This window comes from Ostrea edulis, chromosome 8 (assembly GCF_947568905.1).
Source record: "Ostrea edulis chromosome 8, xbOstEdul1.1, whole genome shotgun sequence".
NCBI classification, from domain to species: domain Eukaryota; kingdom Metazoa; phylum Mollusca; class Bivalvia; order Ostreida; family Ostreidae; genus Ostrea; species Ostrea edulis.
Genome location: NC_079171.1, coordinates 74,868,799 through 74,887,191, shown reverse-complemented (window position 1 = coordinate 74,887,191; position 18,393 = coordinate 74,868,799). Strand labels below are relative to the sequence as shown.

Below are 18,393 nucleotides of genomic sequence, written 5' to 3'. Positions count from 1 at the left end.
GGGGGGGGGTTGTTTTCCCAGTTTTAAGACATATACTTAATTCATTATTGAAAATAAAGATAAGTGGCTGCAGTGTGTAAACTATCTAGTTCACGAAATGAGTGTCAATCTTTTTATTTCATATGACACCCCCCCTTCACTCTCAAATACTTTTTATCACTTGACCATGAAAATGTAGAAAGATTAAAATTTGAAGTACTCAGTCAATGTAAAGTAATTCAAAGTGAATTTCAATTAAGTTTCAATAAAACTATTTCTCATTTTGTTTTGTGTTTAAAGGTCAACTGAAACGATTTTCAAAGTTCGTTTTTCAAATAAATTCCGTAAGAAAATACCATTCCTTAAATGTTTTCACATAAGAATAATTTTTGTTTCGATCATCCAGGTAGATACGACATCGTTAATTTCAACCCGGTAAATTTTATTGTATGAGTTATCTGCCCTTTAGGCGAACCTGATATTTCAATATGGCGGCACGATATCAAAATCATTCGGAAGATTGTATTCCTGAAATAGATATATCGCTTAGTGTTAATGTGCAGCCCTGCCAATACGAACCAGTTGTACAGCGAGACGCATCCCCACTAGTGGAAAACGATAGTTATTCAGAAAACAGCGAGAATCAATCGGACGAATGCCCTTCACCTGTTCACCATCTGATATGCGAGGTCGATATGCAATGGTTTGTTAATTTAGGCTAATTATTTATATGAGACTTTTAATGAAAACGAAACGATTACTCAAAGCTCAGAAGTGCATCAGCATGTATTTCTAAGGCTAGTTTTCTATTATTCTAACAGGTGATCATATAGGCTAGTAATGTCATCGCAATGCCCTCAAGAAGGGAGTCCAAATGTTGCAGTGCATAGGATTGAAGAAGTGGGCGTGTCCTGCATCACAGATCACGAAGGTTTTGTTGTGGCAAACTGTCTCAACAGATTGGTTATAGGAACAGCTTATTATGAATGCATACAAAATATTGGTCCCTTGGAGGAGGGGGAATTGATTCACAAGTATGTATTTTGTTATGATTACTCAAAGTTAATATTGGGGGGGGGGGGGGCACTCAGTCTCCTGATTCACTATGACACGGCCATAGTCATAGTCATTAATGAAGCATTGTAAAATAAATGTCTAGATGCTATTAAAAACCAATGTTCTTTAATATTTTCTAGATTGAAATTGCTAATTTATTTAAGTATTTCAAATAATTTAATGCAAATTAGTAGATAAAAATGAAAATAAGTATGTCAATGGTCAATGGGGCAGGCACTCGGTCTCCTGATTCACTATGAGCCATAGTCATAATGAACCTCTCCTATTTCAATATCTAAACCCACTGAATTGTTGACCCTTTTATGCACTTCCTTTCAAATAAACATAAAATGTGCCTCAATCAATTTCTTATGTTAATTCCTGAAAAATCATTCATATTTAAAGTAACCCCATCCCCCCCACAATTTTTTTTTTTTTTGGTTAGATGAAAGTCATCAATTATATTTGAAATTTTAAAATTCTTCATAATTTTTTTTAACAGATTTTACAGACATCATGCATATTGGAGATCTGGTAGTAGCTTGGGAAAAACAATTGGAAAGTTATTCTATCCTGCGTTGTGACTATGATAAGAAATCATTCCATCACAACAGTACTGTGGATTTAAATACCCTTTGGTATTAATTTAAATGTGTGATAAATTCTTAATGCATTTTTCATAAGTGATATAAATAAATATAAACAAGTAAACATAGTTTGATGTTCAGTTTTTATATTGTACATAATATATATATATATATATCACCAATTTACATATATGTAATTTGGGTTAAATCCAAAAGGTCTACAGTCCCAGTCACCTGAGTTTGACACATGTTGGTAGGAATTTGTGATCGGGGCAGGAGAATTACCAACAACATCCATTATATTAACTTCCTGGAGTTTCTGTAGGAGCCAAACTGATCACATCCTGCATCAATTCAAAGGCTTAATCTGAAATATAACAAAACGTTACAATTCAATAAACATGTACTTATTGTCTAGTATTATGAATATCCACTCACATACATACTAATTATGTGGGTCAATTTAAAAAATGTACATATTTGAGGTGAAGAAAAACAAAAAAATTCAAATGTCGCAGAAAATTAATTTTCATATTAATGAAGCATTGTAAAATAAATGTCTAGATACTATTAAATACCAATGTTCTTTAATATTTTCTAGATTGAAATTGCTAATTTATTCAAGTATTTCAAATAATTTAATGCAAATTAGTAGATAAAAATGAAAATAAGTATGTCAATGGTCAAAATTGACCTACATGTAAAATTTGTACATGTATTCCGTTTCTTTTTCCAACAACTGGATTTATTTAATGATACAAGTTTAATTTTCCATCTCATAATTATAAGAATATTATCAAAACTATGGTTGTAAGAAATATTCATTTATCAATTTCACAATTTATCTATTTAGTAAATTGTAAAATTGCTTCTTTGGGGGGGGGGGGGGGGGGGGGGGTTCTGTAACTTGGGAAATTTACATAGTATCAGCATGAATAAATAAATATATGCTCTGCATTTAATTAATCAAATGTGGATCATGTGTACTTAGTCATGTTGCATGTATATCATAAAGCTGATTAAGTATACTCGACTAGTGATATTTTTATTGTACTACTACTTGTGTAGATTTTTCTATACCTATTTCTGGATTTTATATTAATTATTGTACTTCAGAGAAAACTCAGTACAAATATGTGTCCTATATTTACTTGTTTTAAAATCATTTACCTTTATGGCATAACAATAATGAATTTTAGAAAAATTTACAATTTTTTCATGTTTGACACTGTATTGAGTTTGTATTCAAATTTAGTAACAGTATCGAGAGTAACATCATGGACAAAGTGTAAAAAATCTAAAGGGCATGAGTGTAGAACACAAGTGAAAAAATATTCAGATTTTATACAAAGTTACTTAACATGCATATTGGCTATGATTCTAATTTACACATTTGCAAAAGTTCACTTCAATCTAGAATAATATTCATAGATATTTACTTGATATCCTTCACCTAACTTGTATACATATGTATGTACATGTATGTTACATGAACAATTGAACATTCAAAGTATCCATTAAATTTACACCAATGTGTAATATTTTTGAAAACAAATTTGATAATACAATTCATGTCATTTTGTGGCTCTAGTACAAATCTTGCAATCATTCCATATGTGGTTTGTGTAGTCATTTCATAAGTGTTTGTCCCATTCATGATTTAATCATTTTGAATGGCAGGATCATATGACATTGAATGGAATTGGTTGTTTTTGTTGATTGTCTTGGAATTGGGTGGTGGGGGAAGAATGATTCGGACATTGTCATCAACTTCTAACTCATATAAACTAATATAAACAAATGAATGAAAGTAAACTTCAGTTATGAATGACTTGTGTGACTGCATGAAGGGGGGGGGGTGTAATAAAAATAAGCTTCAGTATGAAATAATTGTGTGACGGGTGGGGGTAGAGGATATTCGTATAGAGAACAAATAAACAAATAAATCGTGTCATACTATATCAATGTCAATAAAAAAGCCAATATCATTTACATCAAAACTTACGTTCTTTTCTCCACAGCTCTGGAAGTTTTGTTTATGAAGGGGAAAGTCCAAATCTGTTTTCCGTTTTCGGCCCTTTCAGGTCTTTGTAGCTACGTGTAGCGGTTTGTAATCAAAGAGAATTGGGATTGGCTTTTTCTTTCATTGCATTCTTGAGTGTTCCATGCAAAGACCATGCCATGGACAGCTGATGGACGGCTTATTATGTAGGCCTAACAGTCCTCAATAGAGTGCTTCGACGGCCAATAATTAATCCATTGTTTTTAATGTCCCTACCCAAATTCCGCAATTGTTTTTGTGTGTAGGGAAACTAAACATTGTTACTCTATCTATATTAAACCTTACAGTCAGGAACCGCACAAAACACCATATTTACTCGTTGTTTACCGGACGTCACCTGCTGATTAGCGTCTTTAGTTTCAATATGGCGGGTTCGTGTAAAGGGGCATAACTCCCGCAATATTTTCTGCTCTGACACAGGTGCGCTATCTTTATCCGCGCTTATCGCGGATATATGACCAAAATGAACCGAACAAACCCGCACAATCATTTTATACGATCTAAATGAAGCAAATACATACTTAATATGGAAAAAGTTATATTTCGTTTCAGTTGACCTTTAATTGAAAACATTCATAGAACACAAGATTAGATGCTTTTTCAGCAGTCATTTTCTTGATATTAAAACTTGACAGTTTACTAAAGTTCATAAGCACAAATGCAGATGACAATTCACATCACTGAATGCAATTAGTGGATATCCTGGTTTGACCACTATGTACAGCTAGTAACCAGCTGATGGAGATGAATATTATCTACTGGAGTCAATATGGCTGTCATTTGTGGGTACTAAATGGCAAAAAAGATGAAAGTTGCCAGTCAAAAATATTTAAAACACAATACTGTAGGTCTAAGTGTTCAAGTTTATATGTGCATTATAACATAAAAACATTCAAATTTCATACCATACAGCAATATCAAAACATGCTTCATATGAATTTTCTTTTATTTATCATTTTGAAGAAATTAATATTGACTAGATGTAAATAAAGCCTATATTTATGTATATCCAGTGCCTGATTGGATTATTTAAAGTTTGTAAAAATTACCTTGTATGTACATTTGTGGTCACTGGTCTAGAGATGTGGAAAATTGGAAATATCATGCTCTTTGAAAAGTTCACATTCTTGTTGGTATCATGCACATCTGTAAATAACATTATCTCATATTATAAATACATATGCCGCAAATATTCAATGTATTAAAGAAGGGTCTCAAATACACATAAAAAATGTGGTCAATCAGTATGCATTCAGGGTCTTTTACTTTTCTTCCATTTATTCAAACTGTAATGTAAGCGAAAATATCCCAAGTTTATCTTTTTTCTAGCATGTCACTTGATAAAATTAAATGTGACTGTAAATCTAGAGCATCAAAATTAATGTAGTTACAGGTGCATTTGTACAAGATATTACCACAGATACCTGATGCACTGATACTAGCGCCCCCCCCCCCCCCATTTTTGAAAATATTTTTTGCAGCGATAAATCTGAAATGTGTTGATTCCCGGTCTAACTCATTTCTTTTTCGATTTCTAAAGTACTGTAATCGTTTCACATTTTGTGTAAGCTTTAGAGATTGGCCTTGTCCGGGTATGAAAAAAAAAATGAGCACAAATTTTGTAATAAATTATAGGTTGCTAATGTTATACATGCAATACTAAATTATATATACAGTTTGACGTCATATGTACATGCCAAATATATATAAACGTCTTTACAAATATGCATATGAACTGTTAGTATTTAGTTTGTCATCATTCTCATATTGTGTAAAATGATTGTATGCCAACATGCTTGGTGGATCAATAAATAAATTAAATCATACCGGTAGAAGCTTACAAAAAGCGTGAAAGGATTACTTGAATCGAAAGAAGGATGAGATAGATAGGGAATTTACTTATTTCAGAGAAATTATAGCAAGAAGAAAAAAATCAAAAGAAAGAGGGGGGGGTAAGTACATGTAATATCCATACTTTAGGTGCCTGTGGATTTTACTACCTAGATACCCGCCTGTACTCATGTAAATCATGTTTATATAAACAAACAACAACTGGTACCATTTGAGCATCAGTTCTCTAACATATAGGCCTATTTTGCGTGTGTGCACCTAATATATGCTACACATCGACTACGTGTGACGTGTGCAGTATGTAAACAAGGAACATCAAACTATGTATATACTACCTCTAAAGTATTGAGTCAATGTATAAAACACAGTAAATGTTGTCTACTTTCATTGTTGACAACTTTGGTTTCAGGTATTCATACATCATTATTTCAATTACAAGAATTTACCTTGATTTTTCCGATTTCAAAGTTGTACAGCTGAATCTTCTGAACGTCGCGTCGTCTTTGCCATGTGCCTAGTAAGCGCATTTTAGACGCTGATTCCAACCATACGACAAACTTCACCGGGGTATTTCTCATCATAATGTCTTGTGATGTATTGTCAAATCAGGGAAAATTGACTTATTTTAAGCGTAGAATAAAGGCAATATTCCGATATATTTTTATATGATCCTAAAATTAGAGTTTGTGTATGTGTATCCAAATATGGATTGATCAAGGCGGAGCAACTGTCATGACGTATTAGCTCATTATGATCTCATTATCATACCGAGTTCATTCGTTACCTTAAGTGTCCTGCGAAGTGATCAATATGATAAATCCTATAAGCAATGCAAAATAGAGAGTTGGGCAAACATGGAACCCTGGATATACTAGAGGTGGATTTATGTGTCTAGGGGGATTAAGCATTCACCGTCGACCGGTCACACCCGCCGTGAGCCCTGTATCTTGATCAGGTAAACGGAGTCATCCATAGTTAAACTCAGTGTGCCAAGAAAGACCTCGGTATGAAAAACGTCAGACAGCATTTGGCCCAGTTATATGTTGTTGTGGCACATACGATGTCACATCTATGATGCATAATCACAATACTGGCTATACCAAAAACTTGGAAGAAAATATGCATGACAGCTGCATGTGAAGACAAACAAAGAATGAATAACAATTTTCTTATCGGGTTAATAATAGAAATATAAACTCTCATTACCATATATCCAGTAACAATGTACGGATATTTGAATATGGACATGAATACAGAGGACACAATTTGTGGAACAATAAGAAAGAACCAATTTCAAGAAAATCACGAAACTCCTAATCGTGATGAGCCTAAAGAAAGATTGCCAAGTTTTAATGGTAAAAACCAAAACAATCTAGAAAATTATTGTGGACTCAATCAAACATGATTTCATAAATAATTCGTTGGACTGCCCATAGACAGTCCGAGGAGTTATCTTTTTGCTTGAAGGATGATTCACTTACATGTGCGACTCAACTTAGTCCAGTTGTGAGGCCTAATATTTCTGAATTGTATTCTGCCATAACACAGCGATTACGTGATTACCTTGCTAGAAATCTATGGAACTCAGCTGCAGAACATGAGAAGACAATATGAAGAATATATTCTAAAATTTTCATCAAAAATACATTCACTGCTGAACAAAGCAAAATCAGTATTCGTAGATGAACAGCTGACAAAGAAACATGCAATCAGATATTTACTAAATACGGTAAATGGCCAGAGTATTTCATCCCATACCGCCACAAACGAACAATCACCACTGAAAAGTGCAACAGATATGATATTATGGAATTAATGCTGCAAAAATGGAATGCGGACATTTGCAAATATCAAAAAGTGATATGTGAGAATAATCCACTAAAGCCACATCCTGTTTGATGCAAGAAAACGGGGAAGAGAAATTTATATTATATCAGGGAACAGCTGTGGAGGAAAAGAAACCAAAAAAAAAAAATAAGTGAATATCAAGAGGAAGTTAGGACACTGTGTGAAGAACAGCAGGATAATGTGTCATCTTCGAAGGGGATAATTCACAACTGAAGCAAATAAGTGAAAAAAAAATAGTAGACTTCACGGCAATAAATCGTGAACATAACGAAGCTTTTGACAGACAAATGACACATGACAGAAACATAGTAGAGCTGGAGAAACACTCTTAGGAGGAGGGGGTCTAAGGAGTTAAGGCTGTGTTAAATACAACTGTACAATGACTGCTGGAAGATGTAGATTTCAGAACAAAACGCTATCAAGAGTTAAATGACGAAACTCACAGGAAAGTTGGGGAAAGGGGACTTACTGGCAAGCACAGCTCGCGCAAATGAAAAACAAATACTCTAGGAAAGTTAAAGACAACTACAGCTCAGGGATGACAGAGAAGCTCAATCAGATACAAGATCAATGCGAAGCCATCAAGGCTGAAAAGGAAGACACGCATACCAATCAGGTTTTCATATTTGAAGATCGCATGTCTTATCTGGAAAATAGGGATGTCCAGCGACAGATGGAGCTGGAGAATGCGAGACAAAAATATTAACATAAAAAGGTTCTGCTTACAGAAGAGCGGACAAGTCATAAGAAGCTAAACGTCTTTATTTGTGAACTCAAGGACAATATGATGAATAAAGCTATTACCAGGTAGTGACGAAAGATATCTATAACACAGTTACAAACAACATAGGCTGAGATGGAGACATAAGTTGTCAATGTATATCAAATTCTGGTGTTTGCTAGGAGGCCTTCAGTTAGAGTATTTTGGAATATCTCGATAAGGACGTGGCTTCGTCCGGAAACGACGACTGTTGTCGTCGGGAATAGCTGATATCCTTACTAAGCAGGTGCTAAAAAATCAGAAAGGACTCACACTAAGCATAGGATCAAAGCTTCCCGAGCAGGGGTGTCTGTAGCGAACAGTGTAAGATAGAACTTACACTACCTCGATAATGAGCTATCTTTTCGAGTGATGTTGTAGAGTCTCTCTCTTGATCACGCAAGTAAAGTAACAGGGATCGAGATCAGCACTTGGCTGGGTGACCTCTACACGTTACAAATTGTATCTATGCTACACTATATGCAATGTAAATACTCATCGTGATGGTGACCTCGTTACCAACCTCCCTATAATAAGATGAATTTCTAAGAATATGTCTTTATTAAAATTGATTGTTTTCCCATGCACTAAGACTGATTTTACTTGGTATACGCTAATATTGATTTTGTGTACTATGGTTTATTTTGTTTCTGTATATTTAAATTGATATTGCTTTCAATAGGAATTCCATTTTCCATATGAAAGGTGAAGATAATTAACATTAATCAATCGCATGAGTAACATATCGATAAGGGATGCGGTACTTCCCTTTTGACGATTGATTACACCCCTGGTATGTTGAGGGGCCCGTGTTTGTCCAACTCCTAATTTAGTAATCATTAAAAAATGTAATAGATTGGTCACTTTTGGCTTTCTTCACCTCTTCACAGAATAGGATTGATTCTGTTTAGGATAACATAGATTTATTTAGAATACTATATTTTATATCATGAACTACATACTAGAAATGTTTTTGTTTACTGCATTTAGTGTAGACCTGAATTCATTCTGCCTGATATAGTGTACTATTGATTCTATATATTTGATATAACGTTTAATCGTGAACACTGGATAAGACGTTAACTTTCTGGGTTTTCATCACGACTGATTCTATTTCATATCAACTAGGGATTATTCTGCTTACTAATTATTACAATTAATTTTTACTACCCGAGGAATGAAGAAAATATTGACCCTCATTATACTTTATTTAGATATATGTTACACTTTACAATGTATACAGATGCTTGGGAAACGTGGTTTTCCCAAAAAAAATCAAATGCATAAATGGATGTACAAACACAATAACGTGGAATGAAAATACTGATTGTGTACGCAGACTCCATACACATGATCTAATATGTTATTTGATTTTTTTTTATAAAGGTACAGGGATTTTAAGAGAATGTCACAGCATATATCATGACAGCGTTTGGTTTGTAGTTTGTAGTTTATACTCAGATTTTTAACAGAATACCACAACATCATGACAGCATTTGATCTATAGTTTATACTCAGAATTGCGATCAGGCATACGTTTCAAACAAGCATTCTGCTGAAAAACGGTAATTTACAACGCAATTGCTTAGGCATGGCTTGATTCAAAACCACGAGAGACTATCGCGGCTTTATATTGCTGGGTGAAGTAATATATTGCGAGAGGATTTTGTTAAATTAACAACACGCATTGTCTGTGCTGTATATAGCTTCTCGTGCCGAGATACTATCGGCAGTATATACTTAATCACCAACCACTTGGCATTGTCTCATGTTTCCAAAGGTTTGTGTTTATCCCATTATCAATTTCGTATTAATTTTTTGATTTACAAAATGAGTTTAGCTTCTCCATCATCAACTTCCCATATTTATGCAGCAATATTCAACTCCCACCTTCATATCGTGTTCAGATCTCTCAACTTATTCGATACGCAAGAACTGGTTCTGCGTATGGTCAGTTTTCCGATTAGTTCAGGTTATTTACAAACACGTTGATGATGCAGGGGTTTCATTTAAAGTATGCGTTTCGCAAATGCAATCATCTTTATAACAATATAGTTGCAAATACTGAATATCATTGGCCCAAATGTTGCCTGGCGTGTTTCATTCTGATTGGCAGTTCGCTTTTGACACCCTAATTTTAAGTACGGATAATTCCGTTTAACTGATCATGATATAAAGCTCATGGTGGATGTTACCTTTCGACAGGGGATGCTTATTCGTCCTAGGTGTGTTCAGGGGTCCATGTTTGCCCAACTCATTATTTTGAATTCATTATAGGATTGTAAGGTTGATCCTTATTTGTTATCTTCACCTTTCATGATAAATATGAGATTGACTCTCGTTGCATGCGTATCTTTACTTTGTCATGATTCAGAGTTCGACTAGTAACACAGTGACAACATCGTTTGAAATTAATGTTATTAGTTTCCAATTATTTGTCATTCGAAAAAAAAGTTTGAAGAACACAAGTTGTATCGAATATAACACTGAAAAGACATTATTTGTCGAAATGAGCAGCTGGTGCATCAACATTGGTACCGAATAAGTTTTACATGTGAAAAGGATTATCAATATCCCTACCATAGGGGTGCTCAATTTTACACCGACCGAGAACAATCGAACTCACTCACTCAAAATTCAGGTCAGACCAACTGACCCAATCCTATCTGCAATAGTCTCTGCATTATCAACACAACCAGGAAGACTTTCTTTGAGCATACAAATGCCTATCATTGATTCCTGATTCACATTTCTGTTTAAAATACATCTGAACAAGATACTGCGAATTTCCCATAGAGGACATGTTCAGAAAGTGTACACTATCATTGTCGTGAATATTTTGTCCAGTTTAAACTGACTAGAGATTCTGAAAATAATCTTGACACGAATGTACTTACCTAAATATGTATTGTTATATTTCGTAAAACGGGTATTATACAGAGGATTTTCTTATCGTTTATTTTTGTTAAAAATTACAAGTAAAATACACTTACAGAGTCTGTAAATTCACCAGACCAGAGAATGCTGTATCAGGTATCTTTGTTATTTGATTGTGTCTGAGGTCCCTGAAAGAGAAAGAAATATATACATTAATATCAGTAAGTGAATAAATGCAAGGTGAAGATAACGAACAGTGATCAATCTCATAACTCCTACAAGCAGTACAAAATAGATAGTTGGGTAAACACGGACCCCTGGACACACCAGAAGTGGAATCAGTTGCCTAGTAGGAGTAAGCACCCCCCGTTCACCGGTCACACCCACCGTGAGCCCAATATTCTGATCAGGTAAACGGAGTTATCCGCAGTCAAAATCAGTGCGCCAAGAACGGCTTAACAATCGGTATGAAACACGTCAGACAGCATTTGACCCAATGCGAGGTGGTATTGACGAACTAGATCGTTATAACGACCATCGAATTTCCGAAATGCTGACTTCAATCGAGACTGTTGAAATCCCTGTGTCATGAACTTGTTTGTCAGTATCTTACCTCGATTTAAAAACTGACTATACCCAGAACAAGCTCTTGCATATCGAATCAGTTGTGATATATAAACACCATATACAGGTGATAATGGAATATTGCTACATAAATGTGGGAAGTTGACGATGGAGAAGCTGAAATCATCCCGTTTGTCATACAGATGAGTTGTCAGTTGAGTTATCCTTCTTAAGAATACGAGCTGGAAAACACAATTGCATTATTTTACAGGAACTTCCAGTAACAGTCTTATGATTATAATTCAGAAAGGTGCGATCACATCATTCGATACACAAGGGGGTGTTCTGCGTGTTCTCCGTGTTATCAGGTTTTTAAATCGAAACAGGCTACTGAAAAACGAGCTGATGGTGCAGGGCTTCCAACAACCTCGTTTAAAATCAGCATTTCAAAAATTATATGGTCGTTATGGTGATCCAGTTTCAGAATAAAACATATCATTGGGTCAAATGGTGTTTGACGTGTTTCACTCTGATTGTTAGGCCATTCTTAACACACTGATTTTCACTTAGGATAAAGGTATAAAGCTCACAGCGGGTGTGATCGGTCGACAGGGTATACTTACTCCATTGGTCCAGGATTTTTTTTTTTTTTTATTGCTGATAGGAGTTAGGAGGTTGATCACTGCAACACTTTTGCATTATGTATATTTGAGAATGGATGTATCGTTTCGTCATATATTTATGTTAACGTTTAACGCTCACAACTGTCTCATTGGTGATTATTTAGCGTGTTAGAACCTAACGTAACATCGGATATCTGTTTTAAGACAAGTTACGAAAATACATGACTCTCGGACCTTTCAACCAATGGCCTATCACAGCCAGTGGTATGATGAAAACTACTGTAGACTTGTAATTTGGAAGGTTCACGTTATCAACTACATCCCAATTTGTATTATTCCTTCTATGTACCATAAGCTTTGTTCTGCCATGCTTGAAATTAATTGTTATTGGATCACAGCAGTATATAGTTTACCGGAGCTTCAGACTTCACCGAAAAAATGCAATGCCTTTTTCAAGAAGTTTCTGATCCAAACTGTGCTCAATAGATAGCGTGTATTTAGAATGAAAGAAAAACCAACACTATCATCACAACAGAATACCGTGTTAATATTGCAGATAACGTTCGATGTCAAGACAGATATCAATAAAACAAAGATCCCGATAAAGAAAATACTGCAGTACTGTGTAGCTAAGTGTATTTCGCACTGATTCACGCAACAAAAAAGCAACTTTAATTCACAATGTACAGGATTATGAAGACAGTGTAGGTAAAATCCTACAATATTTTGTCATTAATGAAAACAATCAGTGATGTTTTAAACTGCAAATTCCTAAATTTGATTTCAGATGTTGGTGAACGGATTGTGCTTCTTTCTAAATTTCACAATAGCAATTAAATATACATCCGTATGTTCAAGCTAGTAACGAAGTACTTAGCTACTGAGTTGTAAAGATCATCGGCGACTAACAGTCAACCAGCAGAGGGCTGTACCCAGGGGTCATTATGTAGAATTTACACGGTACCAATTTTGATACACCAGATGCGCATTTCGACATTTATGACATTTATGTAGCAATATTCCATTATCACCTGCATATGGTGTTTATATATCTCAACTGATTCGATATGCAAGAGCTTCTTCTCGGTATAGTCAGTTTTTAAATCGAGTTAAGCTACTGACAAACAAGTTGATGGTACAGGAATTTCAACAGTCTCGATTGAAGTCAGCATTTTGCAAATGCAATGGTCGTTATAACGATCTAGATCGTCAATACAACCTCGCATAGGGTCAAGTGCTGTCTGACGTGTTTCATACCGATTGTTAAGCCGTTCTTGGCACACTGATTTTGACTGCGGATAACTCCGTTTACCTGATCAGGATATGGGGCTCACGGCGGGTGTGACCGGTCAAAAGGGGATGCTTACTCCTCCTAGGCACCTGATCCCACCTCTGGTGTGTCCAGGGGTCCGGGTTTGCCCAACTATCTTTTTTATATTGCTTGTAGGAATTATGAGATTAATCACTTTTCGTTATCTTCACCTTGCATAATGTATCGTCAGTGATGCTCAACCGAAATATTTGAAATCCGAAATAACAATAAACTTTTAGAGCTATTTCAGGGAAATAGAGTGTCAATAAATCGTTTACGCTGCAATGATTTTTGTTTTATATTATGACCATGACATTTTTATTACTGTGTATAGGCTTCTAAATTTAGAAAACCAATCACGTGTCAGCAACAACGTGGTGAAGTGGAAATAACTTGCTGGGATTATTGTAGCATTGCATCTATGTGGATCTTGCTGGGGAGGTATGAATTATACTCTTAACATAGTTGCAAATTTGGCAGAATGGTAGATGAAGATATCATACTAAACATAGCATATCTTATCCATTGTCCAGGCTGGCGAGCAAAGTACCGGAAAATATAGCGTTATCTAACGCAAACAAGAGGGGTTTGGTCGTTTTTGTTTAGAATTATATTTGGTAAAACTGTATATTTCAATTGATCTTTCATAGAACACGCATGCCATATGTTGCTTAACATTGTTTATGGTAAGCAAACCTTATGGTTTTTTTTTTACAAGTTTAGGACTATTGTACAGAGATAGAGGCTAAATTGGCATCTGGTTTTGGCTAAAGTATTTATATATAAATGAATCTTATTGCTACGTTATAGAGGTGATTGTTTAGTGTTGCTCCATTTCAATCAATCAAATGGGTGGGGTTGTTACACCTTACCTATGGAAATCAGCCGATTGGGCACAAATTGACCGCATACGGGTATCGGAAGCAAAGGGGATTTATTTATTGGATTTATCTTGTTTAACGTCTCTCTCGAGATTGTGTCACTCATATGGAGCTTTAACCAAGACCAATGGAGGGCTTCAAATCTAGGTCTTTTCCCACACTTACGGCCATTGGGCAGTGTACTGTACCTACTGTTTTACGGAATATCTGTTTTTAAGGTATCTTAGAGGACCTGTGACATCCACCTTTGATGTCGAGTGTTTGGCGATGGAAATGTTATTACATGTTTTAACGACTTAGGTGTGTCGCAGATAGGATTCGAAACCGGCATTCCGTATGTCAGGTGAAGTCTATAAGGTATAGGCCACTGCGACGGTGAAACAAATGAGAAGGAAGACACCAACTAGTTTCGTTGATTAACGTACAAACTGAAAGGGAGATAAATAAAGTGAGCAAGGTGACTAATCGTTGATTAATGTATGTCTAGCAAAAGTGGTAAAGGCTTAATCATATATCTTCGTGGTCTTTGGTGATCAGGTCTTCCAACAGTCTGTTGGAATTCCCATGGGCACGAATTGTGCTCCTTTGTTAGCTGATCTGTTTTTATATTCATATGAAGCAGAATTTATTCAAAAACTTCTACGTGAGAAGAAAAAAATTCTCGCTGTGACCTTCAATTCGACTTTTAGATATATCGATGACGTTTTGTCTATTAACAATGATAGCTTTCATTCATATGTTGATTTGATATATCCCTGTGAGCTCGAAATAAAGGACACCACAGAGTCGTCAACTTCTGCTTCATACTTAGATATTTTATTGAAAGTAGACATTAACGGCAAACTAACAACTCAACTGTATGACAAACGGGATGATTTCAGCTTCTCCATCGTCAAATTCCCACATTTATGTAGCAATATTCCATTATCACCTGCATATGGTGTTTATATATCTCAACTGATTCGATATGCAAGAGCTTCTTCTGGGTATAGTCAGTTTTTAAATCGAGGTGAGCTACTGGCAAACAAGTTGATGGTACAGGAATTTCAACAGTCTCGATTGAAGTCAGCATTTCGCAAATTTGATGGTCATTATAACGATCTAGTTCGTCAATACAACCTCGCATTGGGTCAAATGCTGTCTGACGTGTTTCATACCGATTGTTAAGCCGTTCTTGGCGCACTGATTTTGACTGCGGATAATTCCGTTCACCAGATCAGGATATGGGGCTCACGGCGGGTGTGACCGGTCAAAAGGGGATGCTTACTCCTCCTAGGCACCTGATCCCACCTCTGGTGTGTCCAGGGGTCCGTGCTTGCCCAACTATCTATTTTGTATTGTTTGTAGGAGTTATGACATTGATCACTGTTCGTAATCTTCACCTTGCATATGCCCGGTTCCATCACACTACTATGCAGTCAACATAAGTCAAGGTATCTTTTTTTTCAAAACTAAAAGGGATGAATGCTCCAGTTTTCAATTTAATATACATTATATTAGTGGTTCCTGTGTTAATGTTTGTTTGAAGTTGAAACTTCATGTATAAAACCCCCAAATCTTAAAAGTCAACAGCTACAATTCAATTTTTTGCGCTTGCGAGTATCTTCATCTAGTAAATGAGTAAACAAATAAAATATAAATCTGCCTTCAGGTTAATGAAGGCGTTTCAAACTTGAGTATTTCACTTGCAAGGAGTTTCCTTTACTGATAGCAAAAGGTTTATGTTGAACAGAAGAAACACATATTCATCTTTGAAAAATTGCATCATTTATAACAGGAAGTACAGAACCAAACAAAAAACATGGTAATTATTTGTGCAAATACAGTAATGCCTTCCAATTGGATTTTTTTGGATATACCTGTCTGGTACATAGTGAATATTGATATATTTCAATTAATATCAACATAATCTTGTAACTCTCAACATTTCGTTCTGTCTAAGTTATTTCTGAATTTACAACATTTCTATCAGATTGTCTGTTCATCATGAAGATCAGTTATCGCGTTTTGCGTTGATGGTGTAGCGCGTTTATCACGTTTTACATTTATCATGAAGAACTTTATTTGCGTTTATCAGGTTTTTCGTTTATAACATCGCATGGTGTGTGCAGCTTATCGTAGCCTATATGTATCTCATCATATCGTGCTTGTATCCTGTTCTATCATTTATCATTTCGAGGAAAACGTAGCTGGTATTGTAACACCACACTATGTACATTGTGCATGGTGGTTTTAAAAACTTGAGACCTATATCATACGATATATACCTAGAGTAGTGCAGTTTAAGCTTTATGATCACTGAAGCGGATTATGTGAAGCGTAAACTGTACGAGGTTAGGTTATATTAATATATTATTTTGCCCAAATATCTATTTTGTATTCCTTGTAGGAGTTTTGAGATTGATCACTGTTCGTTATCTTCACTTTGCATACAACATAGGCCAGTTTATGGTCACTCAGAATTTAAAATAAAAAAAAAACTTCAGCGTGCAAAACACACACTTCCATTTTGCAAATGACCCTATTGTGCATGGACTGGTGAATGTATGACAGTTATGAACAATCACTTAACTTCTTTATTTACCCAAGATCACAACTGTCAATGGATATTGTTTTCAAATGTAGTGGCTTGAATTTACACATCTAAAATGTGTCTTTTGCAATTAAGAGGCCGTCCACGGAAATATCAGGTAGTAGCTATAATATGGCTGGCACATCCATTTCCCCAAAATTTTATTCATATCCAATAAAAGTTAAGGTCATACGCCAATTTTATCGTATGTAAAGTGAATTTCACAAAAAAACATTGTTAGGTGCCAAAACTAGGGTTATTTCATAAATCCGAGGACCCTATATAATCTATAGAAAACGATCATTTTGTAAAGTTAAATAATACCCAATACAATAAAATTTGTCCAGAAAGTATAGGCAATATTTGAAGAAAATCCCTTAATAATTAAGATGAAACAATAAAATTGCTGGGGAACAATGCTATTGTTGAGGATTTACTGACAGAAGTAGCCGAAAAGCCAGTAAATTGAGTTACCTCCCTTGGCGTAAAAAATGTAAAATGATCCAAAACTTGCATAAATTGTAATTTCCGAAGGAAAAAGTATTTATTTAGAACACAGTTCACTTATCTCGATTTCTTTTATCAAGTGTAAACGTGGAAATATTTTTTTATTAATTTGATGGTGAAAAATAAATATTCAGCAGGGACCTTATTAAAGTTTCGTGGGTAAACAGATATGGCTGACAAGTGATATAAACGTGAAGTTTTTCTAGGAGTGATCCTTGTTTTAGGGATTTGTCGACCCTTAATAATTGTTCAAAAGACATAAGTGGATATTTAAGATATTTTAAAGTTGGAACTGCGTGTGCCATTCAACCGATATTGACCTCCTGCTGTACAGATCGAGATAGATTTACTTCGAATTCGACGAAAAAGTCTAACTGCTTAAACTATCGTGCACGGTGCAGATGCTTACTAGTATGCCGAGGCAATTGCGATTCTTTGGGGATTTACTGGAGGTAACCATCACCAAATGTTGTTATCTACTACACAAAGGAAGGTGTAAAGCAGACAGAGCAGTAAACTTCAATGTTTTAATGGAAATATTTTTTCCTATTTCAAGTTGTCAGTGGTTTTTCCCGTTGGAAGTGGTAAGTATCAATGTCGAATTTTCTGTGTCATTTTTCTTTGAAAACTCTGTCTTGATTGCTAGACAATTTTGATGCAAGTTCTCGTGATGTGTCAATGCAAACAATTCATTTGATGAAATGATTCTTTTTTAAATAATGATTAAAGTAACAAATCCCTACATTAGAAAAAAAATTGAATAAACCTGGGTTTTTGTTTTTTGATGTAACAGTAGGGATTTTTAAAATATGTAGAACACAATGTTCATCCACAAATCCTTGAATTAAGAAACAATAGAATCACACAAAAACAAGATGAAGGTGGTAACAATCAATAAGTGTTTATAAAAATGA

The 18,393-nt window shown here is 35.1% G+C and overlaps 1 long non-coding RNA gene across 1 annotated transcript; it reads left to right on the top strand.

Annotated features, from left to right (window-relative positions):
- The first annotated feature begins 276 nt into the window (after positions 1–276).
- Positions 277–1,750, top strand: LOC130049312 (uncharacterized). The gene is made up of 3 exons (XR_008797815.1): positions 277–682; positions 801–1,013; positions 1,538–1,750. It is a non-coding gene; the product is annotated as an uncharacterized LOC130049312 (long non-coding RNA).
- Positions 1,751–18,393: the final 16,643 nt, after the last annotated feature.